Genomic DNA, 18,410 nt, shown 5'->3' on the forward strand with positions numbered 1-18,410 from the left:
ACCTTCTTGTCCCTCCTACAGATACAGATACTTCTTCTATTGCTAAACTCCCAAACCCCCAACATTATAACTTTTTTGAGAAGTAACAGTAACAAAAGCTCTCCATTTAATGCTAGAACTGTTTTCCTTTTTTTGCATTTCTGATAAAGATAGTGTGGAGGATTCTGCACCACATGGCTTTAGCTGCCATAAGTCCAGGTGTGGGAGCTGGTGCATTCTAATGGTGAAGAACCAGTTTCTCAGCAGTGGCAATACTGATTACATATGACTTAACTGAAGATGGGTGCTGTGCATTGGAAGATATGTCCCTGCCTGCAGCCATGAAATTTCCAAAGCAGGACTGGGACCAAAGTGTGATTATTACGTGAGTCAGAACGTAATTAGGAATGCAGGAGGGGACGTGGGAGTGCAAGCTGTGTTTGATATGATAAAATCTTCAGTGTTCTGCAGTTCTCAGCCTGAAGTTCTGCACCCATTGAAGATTTCCAAACTTGGAGCTTTGGAGTTGTTTTAATGTGAAATACTTATTTTTACATTACAAAGAAAATAATGGCCTAGGAAAAAAAACCAAACACAACACAACAATCTAGGGAAAGTGTTCACAAAACACCAGGATTAGGACTGTGAAAAATTGCATAGAAAATTGCTTTCAGGTCCATGTTGCAGAGCCAAAGTGGCACGAGTTCTCAGATGTGACAAGCAATCACTGCTTCCTCTTAGACTCTACAGGAGCTGCTGAGTGCTCAGTGTGTGTTTGAAAATGAGGCCACTGATTTAGGCTTCTGTGTAGAGACTTAATGGCCTGATCTGAGGCATCCACTTCAGAAAGTTTTGACTGGATTCACATAAACCCTTCAAGTCAGAGTATATAATTTCATATTCCCTGTGGCCAGTGAGAGACTTAACTCCAGTTTTGCATTTCATATTCAGAAATTGTTTATAGCTCTGGGAGGTAAGGAGATATTTTAAGCAGTGTTGTTCTGAGGACTAGTCAACCTCTTAAAACTCACTGGGTGTTTTGGTTTCTAGAGGCTGAGGGTAGCAAAAGGTGAGTGGATGCTTAATGATGACTTGGGGACAGGCTGACTTGGCAGCATCCTGGCTCCCACCCTTGTCAGTGAGCAGAAATGGAAGCTCTGTGCTGTAGAGGGTCTAGTCCCAACACCTCATACAACTATGGGTATGTCATTCCTGGCAGGCATTTTTTCAACCTGCCCTTACCAGCATCTGATGCTGGAGACTCCTCAGCCTCCCCGAGCAATCTCACTAATGCTTCATAGTGGCTACTGTGAAACACCATTTCCTCACCCCTTCTGAAGTTCACTCTGGCTCTCTTTGCCTACATCTTATGTTGTTACTTTTCCCCTTCCTTTAGGGAGGTAATACCTAGATGATTCCTTCCTAGTTTTGGAAAGTCCTCTTTGTATCTGACAGCTGCTTAGATGTGTGACAGAACTCAGAGGGTTGTGAATAATGGAGCAGGGTCGAGTTGGAGACCTGTAACCAGTGGTGTCCCCCAGGGGTCAGTGCTCAGTCTAGTTTTGTTCAACATATTCATCAGTGATGTGGACAAGAGGACAGAGTGTATCTGCAGCAAGTTCACTGATGATACCAAACTGGGAGGGGTGGTGACACTCCAGAGGGCTGTGCTGCCATCCAGTGTGACCCGGACAGGCTGGAAAGCTGGGTAGAGAAGAACCTGATGAAGTTCAACAAAGGCAAGTGTAGGGTCCTCCACCTGGGGAGGAAGAACTCCATGCACCAATATAGGGTAGGGGTGGACCTGCTGGAAGGCAGCTCCGAGGAGAAGGATCTGGGAGCCCTGGTAGGTGGTACATTGTCCATGAGCCAGCAGTGTGCCCCTGCTGCCAAGAGGGCAAATGGAATCTTGGGGTGCGTAAGGAAGAGTGTGGCCAGTAGGTCGAGAGAGGTCATTCTCCCCCTCTACTCTGCCCTGGTGAGGCCACAGCTGGAATACTGTGTCCAGTTCTGGGCTCCCCAGTTCAAGAAACAGGGACCTACGGGAGAGTGTCCAGCAGAGGGGAACAAAGATGATTGGGGGATTGGAGCATCTCTCTTATGAGGAAAGGCTGAGAGAGCTGGGACTCTGTAGCCTGGAGAAGAGAAGGCTGAGACCTTATTAATGCCTGCAAGTATCTAACGGGTGGGTGCAAGGAGGATGGAGCCAGACTCTTTTCAGTAGTTCCCAGTGACAGGATGAGGGGCAACAGGCACAATCTAGAACATGGGAATTTCCATTGAAATAGGAGGGAAAACTTCTTTACAATGAGGGTGACAGAGCACTGGAACAGGCTGCCCAGGGAGATTGTGAAGTCTCCTTCTCTGGAGATATTCACGATCCACCTGAATGCAGCCCTTGGTGATGTGCTCTAGGTGGTCCTGCTTTAGCAGGGGGGCTGGACTAGGTGATCTCTAGAGGTTGCTTCCAACTCTGACAATTCTGTGATTCCGTTTTCCTTTGATCTTGTCCTCTTTGTGCAGGAAAATTGAAAGAATTATGACAACTGCATCAGGTCATACTTTCTCTCTCTATGACAACTGCATCAGGTCATACTTTCTCTCCCTTTGACACTCTTGGCTCTCTCCAACTGGCCAGTAGATTTCCAAATGCAGTAGTTCAGCCAAGGTCTAAGGACTTCTGGGTTTGCTGTTACTATTACTCCATGGGGATTTCTCACAGATACTGCATTTTATGATATAAGTCTTTGCAGCAGCATAACTTTAATAATAATTTTATTGTTCCTTAACATGCCAGAAGCATTCCTGTGACATTGCCTTGCCCTTCTGTGTTTCATCTAGAGGTGTATCTTAAGAGTAGGCCACTGCATTTTCCTTCAGTAGTTTACAAACTAGGTTACATTTTTAAAGATGTTTTTTCTTCTGATTTGTCAGGATCATGTTCATTCTAACTCTGTCTCCAAACTTCCTTAAAGCTTTTGTCATCTGCAGAATTAGTAAGCATACTCTTTACCACCCTGCAAATTAGTTTTGAAAGTGTTCAAGTCACCCAAGACGGATCATCATGGCAAATTTTAAAAAATATTTAAATTTGGCAGTGGACTATTGATACTGCTCTCTGAGGACAGATGTATCTACTGCACTCTAGGTCGTGCTTCCTTCTTTTTAAATTATTGTATCTGCAAAGCAAACCTTGCTGAAGGCAAAATACGTATCACATGAGTCCTTTTTAAATGAGAAGTGGAGCACCAGACCGTCATGGATGGTCATTTGAGCTTTGCCCTGTCTTACTGTCTGATCCCTTTAAGCCAGGGACAAACAGTGGACAGACCAAGGTGGAAGGAGTGTGAACAAGGGATTTTACTTTCCACATTGCTTTTCCTCCAAGTCTTGTGGGATTTGGATGACCAAGGCTGAGATGAGAGTACATTCTCATGTTAGCCAGTGTGTAGTGAGTCTGTTTCTCTTGGTTTCTTAGGTCTAAGCCTGTACCCCATCCCGACCACGCTGCCCTTACACAGACCCCAGGCACGAAACGTGCTGACTGAACACGCGCTCGTGTTGCCCTGCCAGTCTTGACCTACTAAAGAAGGGCTGGGACCTTGGGAGCTCAGCACCACGCTAGCGCTTTTAATTGCTTTCAACCAGGACTTGAAATGCAGCCAGAAAATGCACCACCTCTGAAAGCTGCTGTCTCAGCAGGCCTGTATCAAAAGGAGATTTAATGAGGGGAACATGGATGGGAAGCCGCCGGGGAGCAGCTGCCAGGGTGCTGGTTGGTTTTAGCCCTTTTTGCCACTGGTGCCCCATGCAGTGAGAACAGGCCTTTGCCCTTGCCAACCTGTGGAGATGCAGAGAGGCTACAGAATCACAGAATGGTTTGGGTTGAAGGGGACGTTAAGCGTCATCTCGTCCAACCCCCCTGCCATGGGCAGGGACACCTGCCACTAGGTCAGGTTGCTCAGAGCCCCATCCAACCTGGCCTTGAGTGTTTCCAGGGAAGGGGCTTATTACCACCTCTCTGGGCAACCTGTGCCAGTGTCTCACCATCCTTACTCTAATTCTTTCCTAATATTTAGCCTAGATCTGCCCCCTTTCAGTTTAAAACCATTACCCCTTGCCCTAGCACAATAGGCCCTGTAAAAAGTGTTTCCCCAGGTTTCTTGTAGGTTCCCTTCAGGCACTGGAGGGTGCTCTAAGGTCTCCCCAGAGCCTTCTCTTCTCCAGGCTGAACAGCCCCAGCTCTCAGACTGTCTCCGTAGGAGAGGTGCTCCAGCCCTCATCTTTGTGGGCCTCACTCCAGGAGCTCCGTATCTTTCTCGTGCCGAGGGCTCCAGAGACAACATGGAGGCAGGGGGATCCAGGTTACCTGCTCCAGCAGGTCCCGCTCTGGGGTGGCCTTTGTCAGACAGGGCGTGAGGGGAGCACGTCCCCGTGATACTCCAGGTGTGGTTTCGTCAGCTAGCAAAGCTGCAGTGTTTCCCCAGTTGCTCATTATGTCACGTCGTGCCTAGATTTTTTCCAGTAAGGATCTGCGTAGATGAGAAAGGAGCTGATTTATTTATTTTTTTTTTCTGCAGAGAGCAAGAGAGAATGGCTTTAATTTCTCTACAGCAGCAGATGCTTTTGTGGGGTTCGTTACATCTGCATTGAAAAGTGATTTAAAACCACGAATTCCTGTGAGGCAGTAGTGGGCAGGACCCAGCCCGGGGCTGCTGGCAGGGCCCCCCCAGGCCCCGCTGCTTTCTGTGAGGCTTCCTGGGGGCCCGCGGGTCTCCGGGAGGCTGTGTGTCCGTGGGGAGAAGGGGCTGCGGCCGGGCTGGGGTTGGGCGAGCAAGGAGCTCGTGAGGGCCGGGCCAGGCCATTGGGCGGCGGGTGCCTGTGAAATGGCTGCACCAGGCCTTGGTACCAGAGGCATGAGAAAGAAGGTGCGTGTGCTCAAAATACTGTAATCTCAAGTCCAAGATCTGTGGAAGGAAGGTGTAGCCTTCCGTGAACATGAACTGATTCAATCCAGGCGATGCAGGTCCAGAAAGGTGCTGTCCTGAGGCCTCGGCAGCCTGACAGGCCCCAAGGGCCTTGCACCGACCTGCAGTGAACCTGGGTTTTCTCTGAGCGTTCCCTGTCAGGTAAGTAGCCTTGAAGATCTGCAGCAGTAGAGGAAGGGGAAATCCTGTTAACTGAGCCCCACCTCTGAGTGTCCTTGGATTCTGCCAGTGCTGTGCAGCATCCCGCATAAATTAGTGGTGAATCATAACGCAGCAAGCAAATTCCAGTCCCTGTGACTCTTCCCGTACTTATCTGGTGTGGCTGCCTTGCTTTGTGCTAAGCAGGTCACCAGACCATAAAAGTTCAGCAGTTTTTGCATAGACAACTTGAAAGTACAGGCTGGGGAAGGAAAAAAAAAGAAAAATGCTACTAATTGTTAAAAGCGTGTCAGAACTCTGGTGCTGTAGTAAGAGATTTCGTAGCATGAACGTTAGTCTCCACTAACGGGAAGTGTCACATATAAATAACATTCCCATCTGGTTAAATATTTGCCACTGAAAGGTAGTTCCTGACAACGTGCTTTTTCCTGAAGCAGACTCAAGAAGCTGCCTCCTGCTTGGGCCCAGTGCTTTGCTGCGCAGGCATGTGGTCCATTGACAGTAGCTAGTGAGGCATGTTAAGCATTTTGCACCATATTCTTATCTTAATTGATTAACGCTCTGACTCTTTTCATGGGGAGAGGAGAAGGCAGAGCTAAAAATTGACATCATCTGCATATGTCAGGGATACAACGAATGTTGAGTCTTAATAGTTTCATCTTACAAGATACAAGCAAAACTGGATAGTAATGCTAGTTGTTTCATCTCCTCAGGCACTTGACTCACCTTTATGCTGTTGGAAGGCAGTTTTTCAGTTGAAGTGCTTTGTGGAACTAGCAATAATAGTAATACTTACTTTTGTATTGTTTCAATAAGTGGTGCTAAGGACCTGTTCCCCAGTTCCCTCTTCTGTACTTTCAGGGTGAGTTAGATGGATCTGACATTCACAGCTTGTTAATCACCAGAACCCCAGGTAAAAATAACTGGCTACTTTAAATGCTGTAAGATTTTGTGCTGACACTTAATAACACCCTGGATGTTTTTCTTAGCTCATGTACTATGTGTGCATTGTGGTAGTTTCATCATTGCAGCATAAATCTGTCTTCAGCCACATTGAGATGGAGCAAGAAATGGGGGTGGATGTCTGAAGCTGCAACAATGGCTCTGCAAGTTTTAGGTTTTGTTTGGCAATTTTTTCCAACCCATTTAATTTGGCTTATTGTGAGTGGGGAAAAATAGTCCTTCAAAGTGCAGCGTTTTAAGCCACACAAGAAGGAACTGTGCTGGAAGGAGCGTTACAAACTTCGGTGCATGATGCCACTCTTTGGCAGAGAAGGACAAATGACGTGTACATTTTATTTGTTTACTCTTAGATTCTGTTCCTGTTTTGACAGCATGGACACAGTTGCACTCACTTGATCTTTTCAATTCTGAGTCACTGTTCTCAGAGCAAAAAGGAAAGATGGGTTTTGGAAGCAGTGATTTTCAGATTGTAGGATTGTTGTAGATCAAAGGACTACATTGGTGAAGAAGAGTAAGATGGTTTTAAAGTTTTATTTTATTTGCATACTCATTTTGATACTAAAATCAGAAACTGCACAGTCTGATTTCTGCTATGTGTATTTAGGGTAATCTTGTCTCTAACTATAACAAAGCTAAGATAAAATAGCTAGGATCTGTTGGCTGGCTCCTGAGGAGCACCTAAGAAATCTCCATGGCCGGCACATTATAAGATTTTTCAGTATTAGTTGATGTTCCAGGGCATTGGTTGTCAGGTGATACTGTTGCAGGTATAAGAAGCCTCTGCCAGAATTTGGCTGGCATGCAGCTCAAACTGACTGGAATTCCTAGTTAAACGTTGGCTGAAGTTCCCACCTGGAAATCTAGGAGAATTAAGTCAGACTACCTGGTGCCTAATAAGCTAATTTTCCTCGCTTGCAAAAATGAATCAATTGGTTTAACAAGCAATACTTTATTAAAGGGAATTAGGTTCCCCTAGCTGGTACTGCTTTCATCTGCCCATGTGATCGCAGCGAGTAAGTGCTTGGCTTTAGTCTTCCCATAGATGTAGTATTTTTGCTTGTCTGAAGCCCCCAGAGTACCCATAAATGCTGATCTGCATCCAGTGGGAGATCCTGCCACTTCAGATGCTCACCAGTGTGAGCATGGGCTGCCTGATCAGAGCCCTGCGTGGTCCAAGTTAGGGAAGTTCATGATCTTGTGACCTGTTTTGGGTCTCCCTAATAGGGACCCCTTCCATATTGCGTAGCCTCATTTACACAAAGTGTTTGGCTAGTACTCTGATGAGAGCTGACATGTAGCTCTAAAGCACTGGAAAGTTGTGCAGGCCTTACCCGTGTATTGTTTGTTGCATTCCTTACATTGACACTGCACGACATAAATTTGTTCCTGGATATGCTAATACTACTGTAATTGTACTTGTTTCAGTTCTAGGGAGTGCATGTATTGGAGGGAAAGATTTACATGTCAGGCATTTCTTAGGATCACAGGGCAACACAATATTAATAGACCTAGGTTTTAATATTGCTGTGACAGTGTGTTGAAAAACAGATGTATATATCCTCCCAAACACTGATGATACATGAACATTTCCCTCCAAACTGTGGGAAGAGGCTAATTTATTTTTGCTCAACGTTTATGCCTTTCAGCATTGTGAGTGGCAGCACTAGCCACGACTGATGTCTCAGAGACCATGGCTAACAAGCAGGAAAGAAAATCAGTGTTTTCACAGCCTTGTAATGCCCTGTTTATTTATGTAATAGATTGAATATTGTGTAAAGTTTGAAACTGCACTGAGCTTTTCTCGGCTCCCTTGATCTGTCTCGCAGCTGCGGTAGATGGTTCTCTCAGCTGCTGTTGCTGCCTCTCTAATCTGTGCTTTGATTCTGTAGGCATTTCTTATCTCCTGGTTGTGGTCTGTTTGACACGTCCAGCTATGCAAAGGAAAAACAGACTGTTAAGAACTTGTGTGATAATGCTTCTGCCCTGGTAAAAAGGAACTTTATGTTCCTTGGAAACTTGCCATATGCATGCAAAACTATGTATTTTAAATCATTCTTGCAAGCACCGAGTTATTAAATGGCACTGTTACCCTGATGTATTTTTCCCCTTGATTTTCAGTGGGTATGAGCTGTTGGTGTCAATGGAACTGTATGTGTTGTTGGAGAAAACTTAAGAGATGTATCGTTCCTGGAGCTGTTCACCTGGTTTTACTAAACTTGCTTATGATGATTGATATTTTTGCCCATATATCTGTATAGTGAGGGCTAACTGGGTTCCCTAAGTCTCAGGCTGACCTTGGAGATAAAACCCTGGGGTCAGAAGCTGCATTGGATGATGTGGGATCCAGCTTCCTGAGTACAGCCAGTGACTTACCCCACTACCCAGACTGCTGCTGCCTGCCCACAGGCTGCACCTGCTGCTGGAGTGGGGTGAATTACAAGGTGTGTCATGCTGTAGGTGCTCTAAAGCTGATAGCACCATAGCCACAGTGCTCTTCATTCTGAGCAGCAATGCTGGCTGCATGACATGGCCCTGGCAGTGGAGCCATGTGTAACTGTGTAGGAAGCTCATCTGTGTCCCCTTTTCTGCAGCAGCCTTCCATCTTCAGTGCAGGATCTGTTTTATCTAAGAACATGCAGGTTTTTTTGTATGTAAGTTAATTTTTTTTGTGCATGCAAATTACTTTGATGTTCATAAGCAGGTTTAAAACTTTACTTTCTTGTTTTGCTTCTATCTGTGTTCAGGAAGCCAGCTACCAAAGCCCACTCTGACTACCATTTTGTCTTCTGACCTGAAGAAGCTGGTGCAAAAGAAAACAAGCTGGTTCTGCTTTGCCTTGTGCTTTCTTGTGGTCTCAGAGACTGAAACCTGCTGCTCCGGTGGCATAAGGCTTATGGGTAGGTGTTTTGCCAGAACTGTGATATACATAAGCAGCTGTTCATCTTCTCTAAGTGGGGAAGAAAATCACCCAGAGGAGCAATGGCTCTCCCTGAGGCTGCAGCTGACATGGATTTATGAGGCTGTAGCAGACGTAATTGACCTATTTTGTTTTCCCAAAGTGGGAAGCCAAGATCTCCTGTGGGAACAGACCTTCTTTAGCCTTAAGCAAAATCTATCTTGCTTCCTGGGTGATTCTACTAGATGGGAGTCAAAAGCTGGGTGTCATGCTGCTTTGGCTGCAGGAAGCTTATTTACCTGCTGTGGAACAAGATCTGCTGAGGGTGCTCAGGGCTTCATTTCTCCTGGCAGGTATCGCAGCCTATCCTAAACCTTTGGAAACAACTTTCTAATGGATACTTGCCTGCCTGAGGAGAAGACAGCACTCATCCTTGCTTTCTCACTACCTTAGGCTCTAAACTAGTGCTACTTTTTTTCTGAAATAGAGAGCTGCTTTTCCCTGGGAGGTGACTCTCATCAGCAATGGCCTGTTTCAGAAATGCTGCTACGTAGAGCAGTGTTCAGGTACAACCAAGGCTGTTGAACCTGGGTGCTGGTTAGAGCCTGCTGAGCCTGTGGCAAATAGTGCACAAGTGAGCTGTGCTGTTCCACATTGTAGGGTTTTCTTGTTTGCATTGTTTGGAGAGCAAGGCAGGCTGACCAGTGAGGGCTGGGGTGAGCCAGGGTGCAGGACACCGTGCGTGCATAGCAGTGACCCTTGAGGAGGAAGTCCCCTTCACCTCTCCTGAGAGTCGGGAACACAGGAACTATTCTGAGAGCGATGCTGTCTGCGCCTCTGATTGTTTGGAAGCTTGCTTATCACTGTGAGGCAAGTGTCTGGATGCAGTCCTCTCAGGGGGAAACCTGCTGTTGTTTCCACTATTCACTCTTTATTGTGGTAGTATTTGAAAGCCACAGTCACAGTTCAGAGCCCCCTTGTGCAGGGAGTTGATTACGAGCAGGACTGGGATGAAAGGGGGACAGTTCCTCAGGGACAAGTAGAAGTTTGGTGTTTATCTTAAGTTTTATGGAAAAATACATTAGTTTGTAAATGAGCGACAGAGCTGTTGGCATTTATGGTTAACAGGAGCAGTGTAACTCCTTTCAGCACTTTACTTCAGGATGTGAACACGGGAAGGCAGGGTCCTGGGAAGAGAAGCTTGTAGGTCAAGCTCCAAAAGTGTTACTGTATTCAGGCAGCACATTTCAGTGGCAAATTCTGGCATTTTCAGCCTGTGCCTGTGGATTCAGGAAATACTGAGGAAAAACACAGAAGATGAGGAAGCCATCCTCAAGGGGTGAAATATTTATTGTCTATGGAAGATCTAGTAGGAGTGTGTTTAAACATAAGCATGGTGCATGGTTAATACATGTGGAAACTTTCATTGTTTTCTGTTAAGTGTGACCTTTTCCTACTCCTTTTTTTCTACTTTATTTTGTTGGCTGATTTTGTTGTTAAGGTTTTTTGTTTTGTGTGTGGTGTGGTGTGTTGTTGGTTTTTTTTGGTTTTTTTTTTATCAGAAGCAGCTCCTTGGGAGTTAATGTAGATCTACTGCAAAATATCTTTTTAAAGCACTTAGATTTTTTACTTGTCTAATTCATGCTGAGAAGCAGCAAAGTCCACAGGAAGCATCATTAATTTCAAGGAACTATTCAGCTTTAGTAAGGCTGATTAGTTGAGAGTATTAGGTGAGAGTTTTTGCAATATTGAAACTGTCAAGCTATTACCAAATTTTACATTGATTTTTACCAGTTTTCAGGTTCTTTGGCACATGTTTTAATTGTTGACTAGAAAAGGAAATGAGTATTCATGTTCTTTTTTTTGCTGCCTCTCTGTTTTAGACAGAGGAGTAATTAATTATCCAATGGATACAAAACAATTAAAGTGTTGTTTCTTTCATCACTGCATGATAATGAAGTAACGAAATGGTGTCTCAGAGCTGAAGTTTTTACCAGAGTTTTTGTGAGGGAGAGGAGTACTGCATGCAGCTGGGCTGGCATAAGAAATGTCTCATTTTTCATGTGCTAGGGGGTGATTGAAATCTCCCTGTAAACTACTCTATTAGGGTGCTTATGCACTACTGAAAAAAATGCAGGCTGTGGAAGAAAATACCACTGCAAGCAAAGCCTGAATACAGTAATACTTCACTTGTAGGCAGTGCTCCACTTAGCTGGCGGAGAGCCAGCTTTTTTATGATGCGGGCATCTGCGTTTGTTTAATGTGTCCCTTATCAAATCCAAAAGCTAATATTTGAATTAGTCCTTCATGAAGATGAAGAGGAACTGTTTGAGTGAGAATTAAGATATTGTGTATCGTACTCCTCAGAACTGTATCTGGGTACTTTACCTTGGATCCAAAGAAATGTCTTGCAGATGTGTACTCAGTCTGAGTTCCGAGAAAGTTCTCTTAAATACTAGTTTATGTAGTTTTGGGGCAAGTCAGAGCAAAGAGGGTGATACTTTGTCAACTTAAATGTTGGGAGGAAGCAATGTAGCTGGAACTTGCGGGAATGCATTAGGTGGAGAAGAGGAAACCTTGTTTCCTGACAGATAATTCTTTCGGCTAGTGCTTTTTTGCAGTATTTGGCCAGCTGCATTGTTGAGTGAAAATAATATTTGGAGAAGGATAGTAGAACTCACTCAATAATACATAATCTAAAGAATGAAGTGTATCCAGCACAGTGGGGATATGGAAGTAGGCTGAAGCTCCGTCCTTACCTACACAAAGTAGTTATTTTGTGTAGGCTTCTTGAAATGATCTCAGAAATGTTAGAAAAGCACCTTGCCAGTTCTTCCACATCAACTTCCTGTGGTCATCTGGATGGTGGAGCCACGGCAGGAGAACTGCTACTGTAACAAATCTGACTGAGAGCTTTGCCCAGGGCCCCAGTGGATGGGCTCTGTATTATGGAGGGGCAGGAACATGCCTTGCTGCTGGTTCCATGGGCAATATCTCATGCCACTTTCCTCAGAGAATTTAGACCAGAAGGATGCCACTGCAGATCTCAGCTGATCCCTTCTTTGCTCTCATATTGGAGTCTTGTACAAAGAAAATGGGAGCAGACACCAAGTGTGCTGTGGTGATTAAGATCTATGTAACTAAAATACTCATTCAGATTGCTCCAGTAAGATGGTGTCAAAGAGGAATCTTTGCCATGCTTTCTGCTATAACAAGCAAATCAGATGAGTTCTGAGTAGACAATTTTTTTCTTCAACTTCACTACTTACTATAGGTAAAACATGTACTGGATGTATATTGTTTTAAAAACATAGTCTGAAGATCTATTTTGTTCTATTACTTGGGGTAGGTTAGGTATTAAGGGAGCAACAGTGGAGTAATACCCCTGCAGGCACAGCTCTTTGGCAGTGTTGCCTACCAGCATTGTACAGGCGGGGATGATCTCACCCTGTCTGCATTTTGAGCTGACCGGGCATCATATGGATGCAGTTAGTGCAGTGCCTAGTTTCAGCTAATGAGAGACGTGGCATTTTAGCTTGGGGCAACGTCTGACATGTGACATGTCTTCCAGTTGGCTTGAAGCATGGGCAGAGCGAGGGTGTGTCTGTCTCAGTGTGAAGGTGGCCTCTGCCTGAAGATATTGTGCAAAACTGCATGTGTGAAAGACTTGCAGAGTGATTTTGTGAAATCCTTATGAAGTGAAACATGCTCTGTAATACGAAAATACTCCTATTAGAGCTGCAGCTTGAGTAACTCTTATATGAGATGACGAACCACCAGTTCAAATTCTCTTGTCCCTGATTTTCTCCAAATGCATTTGGATTTTGTTAGTCTCTCACTGCTGGCATAGATTTTGTCTGCTGTCACATCATGAGACAGGGGACTGCCTGAATTTGTTTAGTCTTTCCGGATGGATGCTGAATACTGTGATAGCATAGGCATTATAAGAAATGTCAGGAGGGAAACTTTTGAGGAACTTTGTCTTTATTAGATTTTAGAATGAGTTATAGGTGTCTTCAAAATTGATGACACTTGGATGCCAAATATTTCTTTAAGGTTTAGCATATGAATCCTTGTACTAAATAGTAAGGATGGAAGTACAGGTATGCATATAGAAATACATGTGTATATCTAGGTGTATGCATATTATGTCACTATAGAGTTGTATGACAAAGAATACCAAAGCTCTTCATTTTGCCCCTATGTTTCCCTCTTATGTATAGAAAATTATCCAAGTATGGCAGGTATGAAAAACTCTGTATCCGTTAACCTGCATCCTATGAGCCATTAATAAGAATTCATACTAGAGCCTTTCAATTTCCAAGAAAGTTGTACAGTGAACCAGAGAGTTTCGGGAAAAGTACAAAAAGAACATCAGGAGCAACCTAGGAGATACTAGGAGTGGAGTAGGAGCTGACCTGAGGTGTGCATGTTGAGAAGGGGACTTGTGCAGGTCCATGCAGGCTTTGGAGCAGAATCTGGCCTCTGCTGTGCAAAGTGGCAGAAAGGGACCACTAAAAAAAGAAACTGAGGAAAGCCAGAAAGAACAAGCTGTTTCTCAGCAGATATGTGAGAATGGAGCAACTCCCATAGGAGGCCAAACACGAAGGAGAAATGACCCAGCCAGCACTGCTGCCTTGTATCTTAATATAGCAGACTTCTTGGCAAAGCAATGGGGTGAGGCCCAGTGGAGGAGGAGAGCTGGGTTTGCTTTCTCAAAAACCTGTTTGCAACAGCAAAGAAATTCTGCTGGCTCTGTTCCAGCAAACATTAGTATTCAGTGATCTGGCAGTGAAATCCAGCTGTTGGAGGTGCAGTCCTCAGTGCTTCTAGCAGGTCCTGCCTGCCTCTTGTCTGAAGGAGTTCTGTACTCCTTGGGGGATTAGCTGAATGTCTGGACAAGAGAAGATCCCATCTTGCTGTTAGCCCCCTAAACCCCCTTTCCCCAAGCCTTTTTGGAAGAAAGTAGGCATGGCAAATGGGTGGTTTTGTGTGAGCTCACACTGCAGACCTGGGGAGGGCTGATTCCTAGCATGGGCTTCTGCAGGCTCAGACTGAACTATTTTGATGTATGTGAGTAAGACATTTGCCTATTCCTGACTAACTTTTCTCCCCCAAAACAAACAAACAAAAAAATCCAAGCAAACCAAAGAGCACTGACAAGACTGCATAGTAAAAATCACTTCTAGACCTAAATGCCGGGCGCTGCCTCTGCAATGCAGATTGGCACGTAGGGAGATGATTTGAAAAATATTGTACTCTTTCCTCACTATTGCTGTCTTTTACTTGACAGCTCTCCCACAGGATTTTCTGATTGCCTACCATAATTTTCATCCTTTTGAACCCTAGACTTATTGACTCTTGTTTTCCATTATTTTGTTCGTGCCTCTTGGTTCTGTCCCATCCTTTGCTCTGAGGTCTTGGTCTCTGTTCTGGGCACCCTGCCAGTGTTTCACCTCCTTCCTCCAGGTCCCCACCCTTCCCATGAACTCCTTCCTTCACACATTCCCTCTCTTGTGTACATCTCACCATTCCATTTCTTATCCACATTTTCCTATTTCTTTTCTCCTACCACACACTTCTGTGTCTTAATGCCTCCCTTCACTCCCAGCTGGATGTCAATTACTGTATCATTCAGAGGTAATGGGAACTGATTAAAAAAAATAAATAAATCAAATGTATTAGTTTTTAGGATTTGGATTTATATTTTTATATTTTTAGCAAAAGAATATACAACCACTGCAAAATCCATGAAAACTTTTCCTAGTTGTCACCTTTTTTTGGAACTGTATGTCATATATATTTCATAGTGCTTTAGAGCTATTGCATAGCAGTCTCCTTTTAATTGAAATCTGCATGCTGTTAAAGCTAGCCTAGAAATACATACTTCTGTGTACTGCAGGCTGGTCTTTTGTTGGAAGAGGTGTTCACTGGCATGCAGAAGACACAGTTGTTCTTCTAAAGAGCTTACACCTGGATGTGCAAACAGAAACTGCTCTTTTCAAATTTAGGACACATTAGGACCCACAGGTCTTACATGGTATATCACCCTTTAATGTTTTTACTTATAACCTGCTCACTGACTTTCAGTCTCCAGCAATCATCAACAGTTAAATGGTAAACCTTAGAGGAATTTGAAGGTACTTTTTGAGAAGTCACATAGTGCATATAGTTTTTGCTGTGATAGTGTGGATGTGACAATTGCCTCTGCAAATGCAGACAACTTCTGTGTTCATCATTTGTTTACTGCTAGTCAGATGTTCTCACTGTCCCTTTTTCCATGTCTATCACAACATGAGTTGTAACGATTCAGGGACCAAGCAGCTGGTTAATGCAGCTCATGTTGTCACCCTCCCAGGGCTCATTTGCCTACAGGCATGTCAGAAGGAACAAGTAATATAAGGACATATATAACTGTAGTTGGCAGTGTACTGAAAAGATGCTGAAGCTCGCTTTAAATGAATAGTGTAGAACGTCAGGAGCCAAGTTGCTGAGAAATAAATTTGCTTGAATGGAGCATTGTGTTTCTGTAGGTAGGCTGTGCCTGGTACTTGATCTAAATGAGGTATGTGTACATAGTGTGCAGTGTAGACATCACCTGTGTGTTATTTGTTTCTAATGCTGTCTTACACATTTTTAGTATCCAGCACAGTTTGTATCACCTGCCCGACCACACCGCTTAAGCCTGATGGGAGGGAGCAAAGAAAGACAGTGCCAGACCCTCCTCACCAGAATTAATGGCATGGGGCATTACAGTGACCTTCTGCTCCCTGTGCTTAGGAATTTGAAGGCTTGGGTTTTTTTTCTGCACACCTTTAGGGAGAAGTACACAAGTTTGTAGAGTGATTGATGCTATATTTGTTGGTGTTCAGGTCTTCCATTGTGTACCTGCAGAAGCCTGAGTCTGTGTGTGCTGCTTCACACTGGCAAGGCAAGAGGGAACTACGTATCCTTTGTGCTGGTGCAATCTGGTCTTGGTTCTGCTGTTGAGAATCACGTTTCAGTGCAGTGAAATGCAAGCTTCTTCTGTCTGTCCATTTTGGACTATGACTGTTGACTGAATGTGTGTGCCCTTGGGTTTGCTAGTTGTTTTTCCTAATTCTTCTGCAACAGGCACTATAGGTTTTCTGAGCACTTCATACCAGCATGCATCAGACTGTGCTGTAAGGGAAATGGAGGAGACAGCCACACAAAAAAAGTCTGACAGTCTCTTGTGATGATCTGATGTGATCGTCGGCTGAGATATTCCAAACAGCTGTATGGGTGAGTTGTTCCAGGGCCAGGTTTTCACTGAAGGGAGTAAAGAGAATTGTGATTATTACTGAATTTGGGCTGTATATTGCAGCCGTGTTCTGTGGGAGAGTAAATGTTGGAGAGTTTAAAGTTATTGACTGGCAGAGGAGCAATGCTAGTGTGCAACCTTGCTGCCACCCACTATAATACAGTTTCCAGTTTGGATCGATTCCAGCTGTCAGACCCCGATTTACTAACCATTCTGGGAAGGACACGAATTTTCTTTTAGAAGGTCAGTGTCATTTAAGGTTATTGAAAGCGAGGAAACTGTTCCACCTTTATAAGGAAGACTTCGCTGTGGAGTTTTTAGGAGCCATAGAGTTATAATGAATAACGAACATAGGGTACTTTGTGTAGTGTTTAGCTCAGCTTGGGAAAGAGAAAATAATAGAAGTCTCTTCTTTCTGCCTGTGTGTTCAAACGAAGGAAAGTCAAAGCTGTTATACCAGAGCTATATATCAGCTAACATATTTTAGGAACTGTGGAATGATCATAATTACAAAAAAGTCCTCCAGAGAGAAGTTATGACTCATAGTTTATGTTCTCTTTAGTGTTGCTATGGAAAAAGAGGCTGGTGCCAGTGGTCATACAGTAATATTAATCTCTGATCTGAAAGAGAAATAAATAACAATCCCTAGCTTAACCCAAAGCAGATTTATTCTCAGTTACTGCAGCACGCTCCATTAAAGGGGATAACCATGTAAGAAAAATTAAAGATGACATTGATTATCAGTTCTCAACGTGCAGCTAGAGAGAGTTCCTTATTTGAATTAGTGTGCACTTCAGACTCCCACAAATGACTTGTCTGGGTGAGAAGAAGGGAAAAAAGGCATTTTGATCAAAAGGAGGGCAGGAAAGATCAGCCACCACCAACAGCTGCAAGTATGCTGATTAAAATTTCTGTATGCATGCAGTTAGACTCAGCTGGGGTTGGCTGGTTCAAATGCAGATCCTGAAACAAAGCCCTGGAAACAGGCATTTTCAAGTGGTGGAAAGTGGCTATCAGCCTTTTTCCATTTATTTGGGAAAGCAAGGGCTGTGAGTCAGAGTGGCAGATACTTATGTGCTGAGTCAGCACCCTCTGGGCTGCCCTGGCAGTTCCCTGCCAGTTGTTTAGTTGCCTAGGCAAAACCCAAACCAGGACTGGGGTCAAACAGCTGCCTGCTTGCTCTGCTGGAGCAGTGACTCTTTATTTTCCTGCAGGAAGACTACCTGCCACCTTCCTCTTGATGCCCAGAGTGAGCATGTGTGTCTTAGTGGGTCACAGTAAAACTTTTCTACCTGTGGACTTTGTTTTCAGGTGTTGGAGCTACATTTGCTCCATTGTATGCACTTAGTAACAGCAAAGACCTCACAGTCAGAATTTAGCTTGGAATTTTGCTCACCATGCACCCTGCAAAGCAGGCTACAGCGTTTCTTTCTGCCACACTGCCGCATCTGCCATGCTGATGGCAGTAAAACTTTTTATTCTGTTGATGAGCTAAGCAGATTGGATTGGGGAGATACACAGATTTAATGTCCTGCATCTAAACACAGCTCTTACTGATGGTCACAGGAGTTGTACGTGTGGCCCAAAATCACTGTACAGTTCAGACAGTCCTTTGAGCCAGCTGAAAGCTTTTTACTGACTTTCAGGGTTTGATTGGTCCCTTGGTGAACACTTTGCCCTCTAATAAATTGCTGTTACTTCCCTAATTCTTCTGAGTTTACCTCTTTGTGAGGTGTGCAACTGAAATTCACATAACTGTTTGGCACTACAGCCTGTAACAACAAATGGTTTTGATTCCATCAGTGCAAAGGGCATACAGGTATATTTTATCTTCTGATCCTTTTCTTCTTCTTCCCTTTCTTCTGTCTCTGTAATCATCCAACATGCTTCAGTCAGGCCAGCATGAGGGCTTTCACTGCACTCTCTTATTTGACAGTGAAATGGTCCAGAAAGCTCCTATCTGTGCCTTTTCACAGAGGACCTGGCTCATGGATTAGCACGTCAGGGTCAGCAGGATGCTCTCTGCCCTTTCCCCTAAAAGGGGACAGAAATATCAACTGGCTTTCTGGCATTGCAAATGGAAGTATCAGCAGCCACTGAGTGCTACTAGTTTAAATATTGAAACCATAAGGACTTTATCACA

Source organism: Chaetura pelagica, unplaced genomic scaffold, assembly GCF_000747805.2.
Source record: "Chaetura pelagica isolate M959 unplaced genomic scaffold, ChaPel_1.0 scaffold33, whole genome shotgun sequence".
Taxonomy (NCBI): Eukaryota; Metazoa; Chordata; class Aves; order Apodiformes; family Apodidae; genus Chaetura; species Chaetura pelagica.